Raw genomic sequence first — 13,358 nt, forward strand, 5'->3', positions numbered from 1 at the left:
CGTTACTTTAAGCTTTGTTACAGTTTAAGAAAGGAAAACTAATAATATGTCTACCACTACATGATGTATTAAAAAGACAAAAGTTAAATCAATAAATGCTGCGGACAAGCCTTTAATAAGGATTATGCAGCTCAGTGTTAAATGGATGTGTATTGCCTTTGTAATGAGTGAATAAATCAAATACACCCGCCACAGCAAACCTGCAGACTAAGCAAATTTCAATTTGCAAATTGGATTTACACTAAAATGTCTCCTTAAAAATATCACATTTAAATAGCATTAGTATAACGAGTACTCTAGGTTTGCTGCAACAGGGAGAGTACAAGTTTTTTTTTATGTAAATAGTTAAGTATGAAATAAATGCATTTTCCAAATGAAATCAAAATATACTCATAAATATGAAAACACCAACAGTTTAGGTACTTATTTTCCATAAGAATAACAAAGGAATTTTAAATTGACAACTTTTGGTAATTTTCTCTTTAACCATTAGATGCATTATAACGCTTTATTATACTAAATTATTTGATTTTTAAGCTCTACAAAATTGTTTGGAAATAAATTGCTAAATTTTATGTTTTTAGGGTCAAAATTTTTACCCCATAAAGTTCCATGGTCTGATCATGCTGGTTCGCGAACTCGTTTGAATAAATGTAGGTTTAGGTTTAGGGCGAGTTTATACCAAATTTCGTCAAAATCGGATAATTTTTTATCGAGTTATCGTGCTAACGGGCATATATGAACATGCCCGTAGTTATGCTCCTTTTATATATATATATATATATACTTTTGTACCCACCCGGAGAGGCAGTCACCGCGCTGGTAATTTACCAGTCACCCGCCCGAAAGCCAGTCAGCTCTCCCAAAAGCCAGTCAAGTATGGCTTCCCGTGCACTTTATACGTTTGAAAACAGCTTAACCGCTGCTGCTGCCTGTGTCGATAAGCGTAACTGCAATACCAATGCGGAGACTGTCTCATCGTGTGTTCTATCGTGGAGTAGTGTAGCCAGTACGGCACCCTCCTCGCCTACTTTGTAGCGGTAACACCCAGCGGTCGGTAACCTTCGTTTACTCCTTGTTACTATTGATGTTGGGATAGTGATTAACTACGTGTTAATGTTTAAACATGTTCATATTCCAAATAAAGATGATGCACCTCTAATAAGGAACTACAAATATTAATTAATTATAAATGGTTGAATCTTAAAAACCTATCCGGTCATCATCCCAAATTTTAAGTTTTCTTTTTTTCACCTTCAGTAGAAATTTTAGTCAATATCTCCTTTATTGACGTACAATATTTACAGTGTGTCCACGGACCGGGAAGATCGGGAATTATACGGATTTTCTTTATCTCGAGAAATATACGTGAATCTTCTCCGAGATACGGAAACTGTTTTTTTGACGCTATTGCGTAACGCGAAGGAGGAACTATTACATGTGGCAACGATATTATTCTATCTGATAAGAATAACCACGAAACTACACTCGATAGATAAAAGATGATTATAATAATTTTAATTTTACAAAAAAAAACCATTACAGGAATTCTATTTTGGGACGGATGAAAGATAAGGAAGCAACAAAAAGTGGTCATGAGTGCAAATACGGGGGGGCCCCCCCCTTTGTTCCTCCTTTGTTTGTCCCCTTTGTCCTTTTTGTTGACAAACGCCAGAAACGATTATTTGTTAACTTTTCAGATTCCTTATAAAATCTCTCTCTCTCTCTTTCTCTCCCTCCCTCTCTCTCACTCCCCCCCTCTCTCTCTCTAACGATGTACAGTTTGTGGACTTTACTATTTAAGTTTCCCTCCAATTATTTCAATTCAATCCTATACCTATCCTTATGGTTTCCTTTCTATTGTTTTTTTTTTTAGCGAATTTCCCATATAGGGAATAAGCTATTACCGTAGTACTCATGGTAAGACCTGGACCCGAGACCGATCTAATTTTTCATTTTGAGGTCCCTAGAGGCCAAAAACACCATCCGTTCAAATTCATATATATATATATATTTATATATATATTTATATATATATTTATATATATATTTACATATATATATATATATATATATATATATGTGTCCGTTAGCGCGATAACTCGAGCAAAAATGATCCGATTTTGATGAAATTTGGTACAAACGTGTAAACCTACGTTTATTCGAACGAGTTCGCGATCCAGCATAATCGGACCATGGGAACGGGGGTTTATGGGGGGTTTTATGGGGTAAAAATGGGTTTTTCCCATTTTTCAACCTAAAAACAACAAATTTTGCGATTTCTTTCTAAACCGTTTTGTAGAGCTTAAAAAAAGAAATAATTTAGTATGAAGCGCTGTTGTATGCCTAATGGTCACGGAGAAAATTCAAAAATAGTGTAATTAAAAATTCCCATGTTATTCTTATGGAGAAAATGAAAATTGTTGTAGTTTACTTGTTTATGGGTATATATTGATAAAATTTGGCAAATTTATTTATTTCATCCTATACTATTGACGTATGGTCAAAAAACACTTTTTACCTTCCCCGTAGCAGCAAACCTAAGCACTCGTTAAATCTAATGTTATTTAAATAGGGAATAATATGTCTTATTTATGGAAATATTTTAGTATAAATGTAATCAGACGAGTTGAAATTCGCTTAGTCTGCAGGTTTGCTGCGGCGGGGGTATTCACTCTTCAATCAGTCATATTCAGTACAGACTAGCAAGCACAATGTGTGTTCCATCTTTTAGCGAATTTCCCTATAGGGAAGTAGCTATTACCGTAGGTCTCATGGTAACACTTAGGCCCGGGACCGATTTACTTTTTCATTTTGATGTCCCCAGAGGCCAAAAACACCATTCGTTCAAATTTTTATATATGTATATATATATATATGTGTCCGTGAACACGATAACTTGAGTAATTTTTATCCGATTTTGATGAAATTTGGTTTAAAGGTGTAAGGCGGGATAAACTTGAATGAGTTTGCGATCCAGCATGATCGAACCATGGGAACAGGGTTTTATGGGGGGTTTTATGGGGTAAAAATTGGTTTTTCTCACTTTTGACCCTCAAAACACAAAATTTCCCAATTTTCCTCTAAACCTTCTTAAAGAGCTTAAAAAAACAAACAATTCAGTATATCAAAGTGTTTTTGTACGGTTATTGGTTATGGAGAAAACTAAAAAAATGGTCAATTTAAAATTCCCATGTTATTCTTATGGAGAATATTGTAAAATGTTGTAGTTTGCTTGTTTATGGATATCTTTTGATCAAACTTGGCAAATATATTCATTTTATACTAAGCAATAATTATTTTACTTAAAACACACACTTTATTAGTTTCCTTGTAGCAGCAAACCTAGGTACTCGTTAAACCTAATGTTATTTAAATAGATCAATTGAAAATCAATTCAGCCAAATGGAAATTCGCTAAGACGGCAGGTTTGCTGCGGCGGGGGTATTTTATAAATAGTAAAGCTGGCTAAACAATTTTTTTATTTTGTTTTCTTGAAACCAAACACTCTTTACCATCTGGTATTCTGCAGAGTAAAATGTTTAACACTGTGTTTATAAAAATTGAACGGCCTCACAATTTCGTGTTTAATTTTTTTTAAGTAATAGTAACTTAGATATTTATATATACCAATAAGTGCTGCAAGCTGTAATGAATGCTTCTGTTTAATATCAAAATAAGCTATGAATTATTAAACTCAACACTTTTTAATTGAACCAACTAAAGAAGACATAGATTAAAACTATTATTGTTTTTAACAACACATTTAACAATTTAACCATCTGGTATTCATCATTGAAGTATAACATTAAAAACAGACATGTGGCAAATATTAAATTGCACTCAACACCCCTCCTCAATTTAATAATTTTACATTTGACACAATTAACAAACAAACAATCCTAACATCTTTCTCAAATTGCCAAACCGAGGTGCAGGCAGACTTTTTGTAAAAATGTCTGCAATCTGATTTTCCGAACATATATATTCTGCAGACATGATTCTCCGCTGGTGAAGTTCCCGCACAAAATTGTATTTAACATTCACATGTCTCAATCGGCGATACTCCCACTTCTGTAGAAGTCGTATGCAAGATTGATTATCTTCCAGGATGCGGATTGGTAACTTAAGCAAAATTTGAAAATCTTCTATCAGATACTTCATCCAGAGTAATTCGGCTGCTGCTGTTGCCAAAGCTACATATTCCGCCTCTGTAGATGATAACGCAACACTAGATTGCTTCTTTGTTGCCCAACTTACAGTACTTCCAAACACTTGTATGAGATAACCTGAGGTCGATCTTGAATCTCCACTTTTATTCCAGTTTGCATCAGCGTAAGCCAGAATAATGTCATATTGTTTGCTCTTTCGATAACATAATTTTAAGTCGATTGTTCCTTTTATATATCTTAGGACTCTCTTCAAACATTTCCAGAGTTCTTCTGTTGGGTCACTTTGATGCCTGCTTAGGAAATTTACTACAGCACTCAAATCTGACCTTGTACCTAGCATTGCATACATTAAGCATCCGATTACTTCTCTGCACGGCTTATCAGTCCTTTTTCCGCCTTTGATTTCTAGTTTTACTTCCATTGGCGTTTTGACTGGGCAACAATCTTGCATGTTAAATCGTTTAAGAAGACTCTTTAGGTAGGCAGTCTGACTTAAGTACATTTCCCCCTCACTCCTGGAGATTTTGATTCCCAAAAATGTTTTTGGTTCTCCCAATTCCTTGATTTTAAACTTCTCATTCAACTTTACTTTAATTTCCTTGATTTTCTCCCTATTATTTCCTGCCATGAGAATATCATCAACATAGAGCACAAGATACACGACAATATCATTTTGTATCATAACGTAAAGACATTTGTCGGATTCTGATTGGGTGAAACCAACTGAAATGAGAAATGAATGAATAGCTTGATTCCATGCTAATGGTGCCTGTTTCAAGCCATATAGCGCCTTTTGCAATTTGCAAACGGAGCCGGGTGTTCCTTCAACTCCTTCAGGAATGGACATATATATTTCCTCCTTCAGTTCACCATGAAGAAAAGCATTGTTGACGTCTAATTGTTCAAGAATTAATCCACGTTCGTTTGCTACAGCCAGCAACACCCTAACTGTTGCAAGACGAACCACTGGAGCATATGTTTCTTCATAGTCAAAACCCTTTCTCTGTGAACATCCTTTGATAACAAGTCTTGCCTTGTATCGTTCAATATTTCCGTCCATGTCTTTCTTCAATTTGAAAACCCATTTACTGGAGATAGCTTTCCTTCCAGGTGGTAGTTCAGTGTAAGTCCAAGTTTTGTTTTCCTTTATAGAGTTAAGTTCTTCCTTAACAGCTTGATACCAATGATCCTTATCATCACGTGCTGCAATATCCTTGTAACTTTGCGGTACATCATCGACAAAAGATTCAGCATTCAGAGCAAGAACTGCATAATCCTGTAAGTATCTTGGCACATTCCTCTTTCTGGTAGAGTGTCTTATTGTTTCTTCTTCACTTACATGATCTTCAATTTCTTCTTCCTCTTCTTCAAGATCTGGTATAGAAATTCTTTGATTTTCATCAGACAATGATCTGGGTTCTTCTTTGTTCTTGTCTTCCTTTTTACTCAATCTGGATTCATGTACATGATCGGGAATCCAGTCTTCAATTGGTGTGCTCTCAAAGTTAAATTTTTCCTCATAAAACACAACATTTCTTCCAGTGATTATTTTTCCTTCTTCAGGACACCACAGTCGATAACCATTAGGACAATATCCAGTAAAGTAACACTTCAAGCACTTGCTGTCAAATTTACTCGATATTAATTCCTTAGGTAACAGCAAATATGCTGCACAGCCAAAAACTCTTAACTTACTAAGATTAGGCTTCTCATTGTACCATAAAGCAGCAGGGATCTTTCCTCCTAAAGCTGATGTCGGACTTCGGTTGATTAGATATACGGCAGTTCGAACAGCTTCTGACCAAAATGTCTTACCTAATTCACAATTGCCCTTTCAACAATAGTCCTGTTCATTCCTTCTGAGACACCGTTCTGTTGAGGAGTATATCTGATTGTGAACTCATACTGAATTCCTTGCTCCTCAAAAAACTGCTTCAACTCATTTGACATGTATTCACGACCATTGTCACAACGAAATCTGCTAATCTTTAGATTGAAATGAGATGTAGCCAAAGCATGATACATCTTGACGTATCGTGTGACTTCCGCCTTCGATTCTAGAGCATAGGCCACCGTGAAATGAGTAAAGTCGTCAATAAAAGTGATGATATATTTCTTACTGTCAAATGAAACTGGTGAGATTGGACCACACAAATCACTGTGAATCAACTCAAGAGGTCTGGTGGCACGTCTCCTGTTCTGATTGTAAGAAAATTGTGATTGTTTCCCTTCAACACACTTTGAACACTTTTCTAAGGGTAATGTTGAAGTACCGGTATTCAACTCCATCCCATCTACCTGCGACCTGAGACTTTTAATACAACCATAGCTCAAATGACCAAGCCTGTCATGCCACAGCTTCATTTCTGTTTCAGTTGAAGACACTGACAAAGCTTTGTGTTGCAAAAAATTTAACATATATAACTGAGCATTGTTTCTTTTTGCAACCGCAACAGTTTGATTATCTTTCTTAATCAAGCCACATGAATTTTGAAAGATAACACAAAAACCATTCATTTCCAATTTTCTTACTGAAAGTAAATTGTAACTAATTCCAGGTACAGATAAAACATCTTTGATTTGTATTTTAATTTCCTTCCCTTCAACAACACTAGTGACATACAACTCCCCTTTACATTTTGCTTCAAGATAAGTTCCAGACTTGGCTACTTTGATTTTAATAGGCTGTTCTAATTTCTTAAAGTTAGAGAGACATACCTCATTACTGTTAACCAGATGTTCTGTTGCTCCAGAGTCTAATATCCAATTTATGGTATCTGCTGAACAGTCTTCACTTGATGCTCCAAAACAAAATGCGGCATCTTCCTGTTTGGTGTCGACCACGTTCGCAGAATTATTTTTCTTTGATGGGTTCTGTGGTAATTTGACTCTGCAGTTAGCTCGTTTGTGTCCAAGCTTTCCGCATCTGTGACAAGTGAAATTGAACGAGTTGCCAGAAGTTCCTTGATTTCCTGGAAAAATTTTCTTTTTCCCTGGTTGAGACTGGAAGGCAGTAGGAGGTGATGTACAATCAAATTCAATTTTTCCAACGCCCCTCCTCTTTGTCTCCTCTTCCAGCAGTCTGACCTTCACAAAGCTTAGAGATAAGTCCTTCATTGATAGAGTCTCTATGGCCGTGACAACGACGTCATATTCTTTGGGCATGGTCAGTAGTAGATGACAAACAATGTCAGATTCCTCGACAGTTGCTCCTGTAGATCGTAACTCTCTTATGACTTTGTCAAATTTCAGAAAGTGACGATTTAAAACATCATTCTTCGCATCAAACTTCATTGTTAGTAACTGCTTCCTTAGTAGAAGTTGGCTAGCTATTCCTTTCCTTTCAAATGTGTTGCAGAGAGATTGCCATAGTTCAAAAGCAGTTGCCTTGTCTTTTGCATATTCCAAATGGCTGTCGTCAATACGCTGTATAATCTGCGACTTGCACTTTCGATCTTGTTTCGCTAATTCCAACAACCTTGCTTCCTTCCTCTCTCGTTGTTCATCTGTGTCTTTATCCAGAAATTCAACTTTGGTAACATAAGATTCCTTTACAAAAGATAATAATTCTAATTCCTCCAGCAGAGTTTCAATTCTAAATTTCCAATTGCTGAAATTGGTTCCATCCAACAATGGTATTCGATACTTTTCATGTTCAGTTGCCATATTAATTCAATTTCATTAGCCAGGTAAAAAAATATTAACGAATTCCGTATTTAAACAGCCCTGGGCCCATAACCTGTAAATATGTGGTTTCCCTGGACACTAAATTAAAATACCTAGCTCAATAAAATAAAAGGGCAAACTGAATTATTAAACTCGACACTTTTTAATTGAACCAACTAAAGAAGATATAGATTAAAACTATTATTGTTTTTAACAACACATTTAACAATTTAACCATCTGGTATTCATCATTGAAGTATAACATTAAAAACAGACATGTGGCAAATATTAAATTGCACTCAACAATTTTTGATAATACATCGGTCATTGAATACCAACTATAATGTGATGGGGTTTTCTATTTGTAGCTTAAACTTGCAAATACATTAGAACCTCGCTCAACTGGGATCGGATCAACATGATGCCTATATATTATATAACCTCAGAAATCCCAAGAAAATGTTTTATGAATTGTGTTTTTCAGTCTAATATTTCGATATGAACTATATATCTATTTACGGCAATTTTTATCTGCAGTAGGTTCCCCATTATTGAAACATTACAGTTCATTTGACAAAAATAAGATGGAAGCAAAACGGAGAAATATCGATCAGTAGCTTCAAGGTCAAGCTATACGCTCGCACCTACAGACTGACAATCTTGCACTGACACTGACATACTGACAATCGTCTGCTCCTGTCTGCTGTCACAACACTACAACATTTTGTGGTTGGGTCGTTGGGTGATTAGTAACCATGACAACTTGTGGATGGAGAGAAACCAAAGAAAGAATAGAACAAAGAGAAATAATAAGAGGGGTTTTACATCATTGTTATCTTTATCTTATTTTTATCGCTGTTGTTATTACCAGAAAGACTTAAGTACAGTACTATGATTTTATAGTGTTTTATGAGTTGTTTAATATTTTTATCACCATACTTCTGTTCTGAAACATCATGTAGTAGTAGCCTATGATGACTACGGTATCAGTAGTCTACTAGTCTAGATTTCCTTTTGTTTTGTTCTTTACGTGTTTTATTGCTGTAGAGTAAGCAAGTTTTGTTTTGTTTGAGTAAGCACATGGTGTAGATTTTATTACTGAACCAAGGTTAATGACATAACATATCATGGTTGCGCAATACCTATTGTATTTTGACTATGTAAAATGCAAATTTATAATCACGTTAACTTACCTGCTCGGACTTACCTGCCTTCAGCTAATCCATCATATGATAGTACGTTAGGGAGTATGCCCATGCTGAAGTTTTACTTATACTTGAAGAATGACTTAATTTAGTACCAAGAAATAAATCACACCTCTTCCATACACTGTACTATGCTGTTTTAATGCTTTGTAGCGGACATATTTTGATCCAGTGGCGGGTGTTTGGTGTTTTGAATACAAATACTGAATGGCTTGTTTTAAGATCGTATCATTACGAATTTTATCATTTTAAGATTTTCTTACACGAGAAATGCATTTTCCATTTTTAAATTTCTCAGGTAAAAATTTTATGAAATAACATTATTGCATTGTTTGACAATAATATTGTACTTAGGAACTTAAATAAAATTCAGGAGGTCAGTTATCAAACATACAATAGCCTTAAACAACGTTAAGTATAACTAATTGACGTTAATCAAAACCAGTTGTCAATATTTAGGTTTGTTGCACTAGATTTAGACACATTACTTTATTTTGGTAAATTTTAATTACGTTACTGATCAAAAACGCAAACTGCGGACTTGCATTTGCTATTTTATATTCAGGTCGGATTTATTTAAAACTAAACAAATACAAACTCATCGTGGTCCAAAAATCCCCCTCTTCCTAGTAAGGCTTTAACGGCACATTACAAAACGAGAAAGTTGAAATTCTCAGAACTCATCTGAATACTCGTCTACCTGTTGGCGCATCCCTTGCAGTGATTCAATGGTGTCAGACTCCGAACAGCTTGTCGTGTGTCGAGTGCTCGAAACTGTGCAAATTTGACTAGTAGAGTAGCAGTCATCTTCTATAGAAATAAAATTACAGTTTTGTCTGTCCATTGCGTAGAATCATGCAGTTTTTTTGGTTATTTTTACGTTTCATAGCCTAAGAAAGCCGAAACGAGTATCATTTCAATTTCTGTCTGTCTGTCTTTCTGTCATTCTGTATGTACCGACAAAATGTAAATTTACGCTGCCTACTCCGAGAAAACTAGATTACGGTATGCTATAGTATAAACATCTACCATGTCCATAATAATGTTCTACCGCTGCATCTAAACAGCAGAAAAAAGTAAATCACCAAAGATTCGCACAATACGACAAATTATTTTTAAATAAAAAACATAAGCATAACTGTAAACAATCCTATTTTGACACTTCCAATTGTGTATCTAAGGTTTTTGTTGCGGCTTGGTTCAAATTAGCTGTTGTCGTAAATGAAAAAAAAAAATAATAGTGCTGCACTCTATTGGTAAACCATATAAATCCTTAATGCTGTTGAATATCATAGAACCAACTTGTGTAATTGAAACAGCAGGTAAAATTCTTTAATTGATTTCAAATATGAATACTGATAAGGTTAACATGGGAATTCCCAGGACCACTAGGGTGGAGCCCGAAAGGATCTTTGAGATAAGAGTATGTCTATATGCTAATCTGGAATGTGAGCTATCTTCATATCGAATTCCAGCTCAATCTGACCAGTAATTAATGTGTAATTGAACTTCAAACAAACAAACAAACACACAAACTTTCACATTTATCCTATACTCTAATACGAGCAATGTTTGCTTGTATGTATGCTTGCTTGCTTGCTTGCTTGCTTGCTTGCAGAAAGATCTCAAAAACGGCTCCGACGATTTTCTTCAAATCTTGTAAATAGTTTATTTTTGGCCTAAAAACAAGTTTCATGCAGTTAGAACTGCCAACAAAAATCTAATTACGTAGAAAAACGAAACTGAAAGTCACATTTTTTTAACATTAGTCTTATGGGTTGCTAAGTAACCATGTTGGTTGAATTAAATAACAAGGAAAAGGTAAACAAAAGACTTGAAGTTGTAGCACGTGTTCATAATAAACCAACTACCCACAGTATACTAGCAAATTACAAATACAGTACAAAAGGAAAAACATCACTTGTTAATATTGAGCAAAGATTATACCAAAGATTGATTATACTTAAGATTACTCGAGACATTGTAGTCAAGGGTAGCAGTGCGAAGTCTAGGATCTGTTTATGACGAATACATTAAGGTATCTGCAATCCTAAAATGCTATGGGAAGGGAAGGAAACAGGTCCGTGACGTAGGAAGTAGTGAAGCAAGTAGTAAAGGCAATCATAAAATGCTATGGGAATAGAGGTAAACAGGTCCGTGACGTAGGAAGTGATGAAGGAAGTAGTAAATGCGAGCAGTCCGGAGTGTGGGGACTGTTTATGACGATAAGATTAGGGTATCTGCAATCCTAAAATGATGCTATGGGAAGGGAGGGAAACAGGTCCGTGACGTAGGAAGTGGTGAAGGAAGTAGTCAAGGCGAGCTGTCCGGAGTGTGGGAACTGTTTATGACGATTAGATAAGGGTATGGGCTATCCTAAAATGCTATGGGAAGGGAGGGAAACAGGTCCGCGACGTAGGAAGTGGTGACGGAAGAAGTCAAGGCGAGTTGTCCGGAGTGTGGGAACTGTTTATGACGATTAGATTAAGGTATCTGCAATCTTTAAATGCAATGGGAAGGGAGGGAAACAGGTCCGCGACGTAGGATGTGGTGAAGGAAGTAGTCAAGGCGAGCTGTCCGGAGTGTGGGAAATGTTTATGACGATTAGATTAATGTATCTGCAATCAAATGCAATGGGAAGGGAGGGAAACATGTTTGCGACGTAGGAAGTGGTGAAGGAAGTAGTAAAGGCGATTAGTATGGAGTGTGGGAACTGTTTATGACGATTAGATTAACGTATCTGCAATTCTGAAATGCTATGGGAAGGGAGAAAAACAGGTCCGCTACGTTGGAAGTGGTGAAGGAAGTAGTCAAGGCGAGCTGTCCGGAGTGTGGGAACTGTTAATAACGATTAGATTAAGGTATCTACAATCTTAAAGTGCTATGGGAATGGAGGGAAACAGGTCCATGACGTAGGAAATGGTGTAGGACGTTGTAAAGGCGAGCCGTGTGGAGTTTGGGAACAGATTTATGTATCTCCGATACTAAGACTGCTTTCAGAGTGAACTAATGATTTTCTCCGAGCAAAGCTCGGTCCCCAGGTACTAATATTAGTAAGATCAGTAAGATAAGATGTATTAATTAAATATTGATTACTAGCTGTGTGCCCGTTCTACGCACGGGGATCTTATAGTGGTCAGTTGAAACCTTCCTATATAAAGAACAGCAGATGGTTTGCATATTTTCAGATATACTGGCCAAACTATTATATAGAAACAAATACAGTATCTGACAGTTTCAAGTAAAAAAAATGTGTAATAGATCTGTGTAATAGATTGTTTAATTCGATATATCGTTTGGTTAGTTAGGTTAGGTTAACCTTACCTAACTAACCAAACGACATAAAGTTAAAATACTATACATCAACCTCGCCATTAAACATTCAGGTTGGAAATTTCACTATCAAAGGTGCTCTTTTCCTGTCTGTACGGAACACTGAGTAATGTGCGCTACCAACTTATAAATAATTGTTTAGGCCTACGAACCCAAGAGATGGGCAATTGGTCTATTGGCTGTATGGTCTAGCGAGCAGCACATAGCGTTGAGAAGTCACATTGGAAAAGCGATTTGAGCATAATCCGTAAACCTCAGTTACAATCACCCACTGCAGTTGTCACTGTACACTTTACACAACCACCATTCAAGTGCCGTCAATGAGTTGAAACCTTTTGTGTAAGCTATTGGTAACGCTTATGTAAAAAATATCAGTTTCCCAGCCATATAGAACACTGATTCAAGGTCTTTTCCCCGGTTATCATGTAAAATGCTGTGTAAAATGGCTTTTGGTCCGTGACAGATGGAAGACAGACAGACAGAAATTGAGATGAGACTTGTTTCGGATTCTTGAATGTATAAAACGTAAAAATAACCTCAAAGTACAGACAAAACTCTAATTTTATTTATATAGATTTGTACCTCTGGTGATTTTTATTAGAAGTTTATTGAAGTAAATAAAGAACAATTTATAAACCATCCGACCAGTGTTTTTATTTAAAAAGTACGTAGGCCTATTTGATTGGCTTTGTTTTCTGAACTAAAATATCTATTTTCTGATCTATTTTGAGTTCCTGGATTCGAAACATAATTAGGCAAAACAATTATTTATTCATTAAACAACTTGATCGGAAAATAATTTCTTAACATTGGAGGACAATTTTAATCATAAAAAACTTTTGAATTCTAATAAACCTAGCTGCTGTACCTGTGTTTTGCATCGGAAAGGATTTTGAAGAGAAAAAGTTTGATACACGTCACATATATCAAATCCCACTCCAAACACGTCATGTTAATACGTTTACTTCCTTAAATTAAGAAA

General features: G+C 35.8%; 1 protein-coding gene across 2 annotated transcripts in view; it reads right to left on the minus strand.

Moving 5' to 3' along the window:
• The window catches only part of LOC128983197 (lysosomal alpha-mannosidase), a 92,252-nt gene that overhangs the window by 30,737 nt on the left and 48,157 nt on the right, over positions 1 to 13,358 (minus strand). The window lies entirely within an intron of this gene.

This window comes from Macrosteles quadrilineatus, unplaced genomic scaffold (assembly GCF_028750875.1).
Source record: "Macrosteles quadrilineatus isolate MER2022 unplaced genomic scaffold, UCM_ALF_1.0 Scaffold_1__1_contigs__length_201487025, whole genome shotgun sequence".
NCBI lineage: Eukaryota > Metazoa > Arthropoda > Insecta > Hemiptera > Cicadellidae > Macrosteles > Macrosteles quadrilineatus.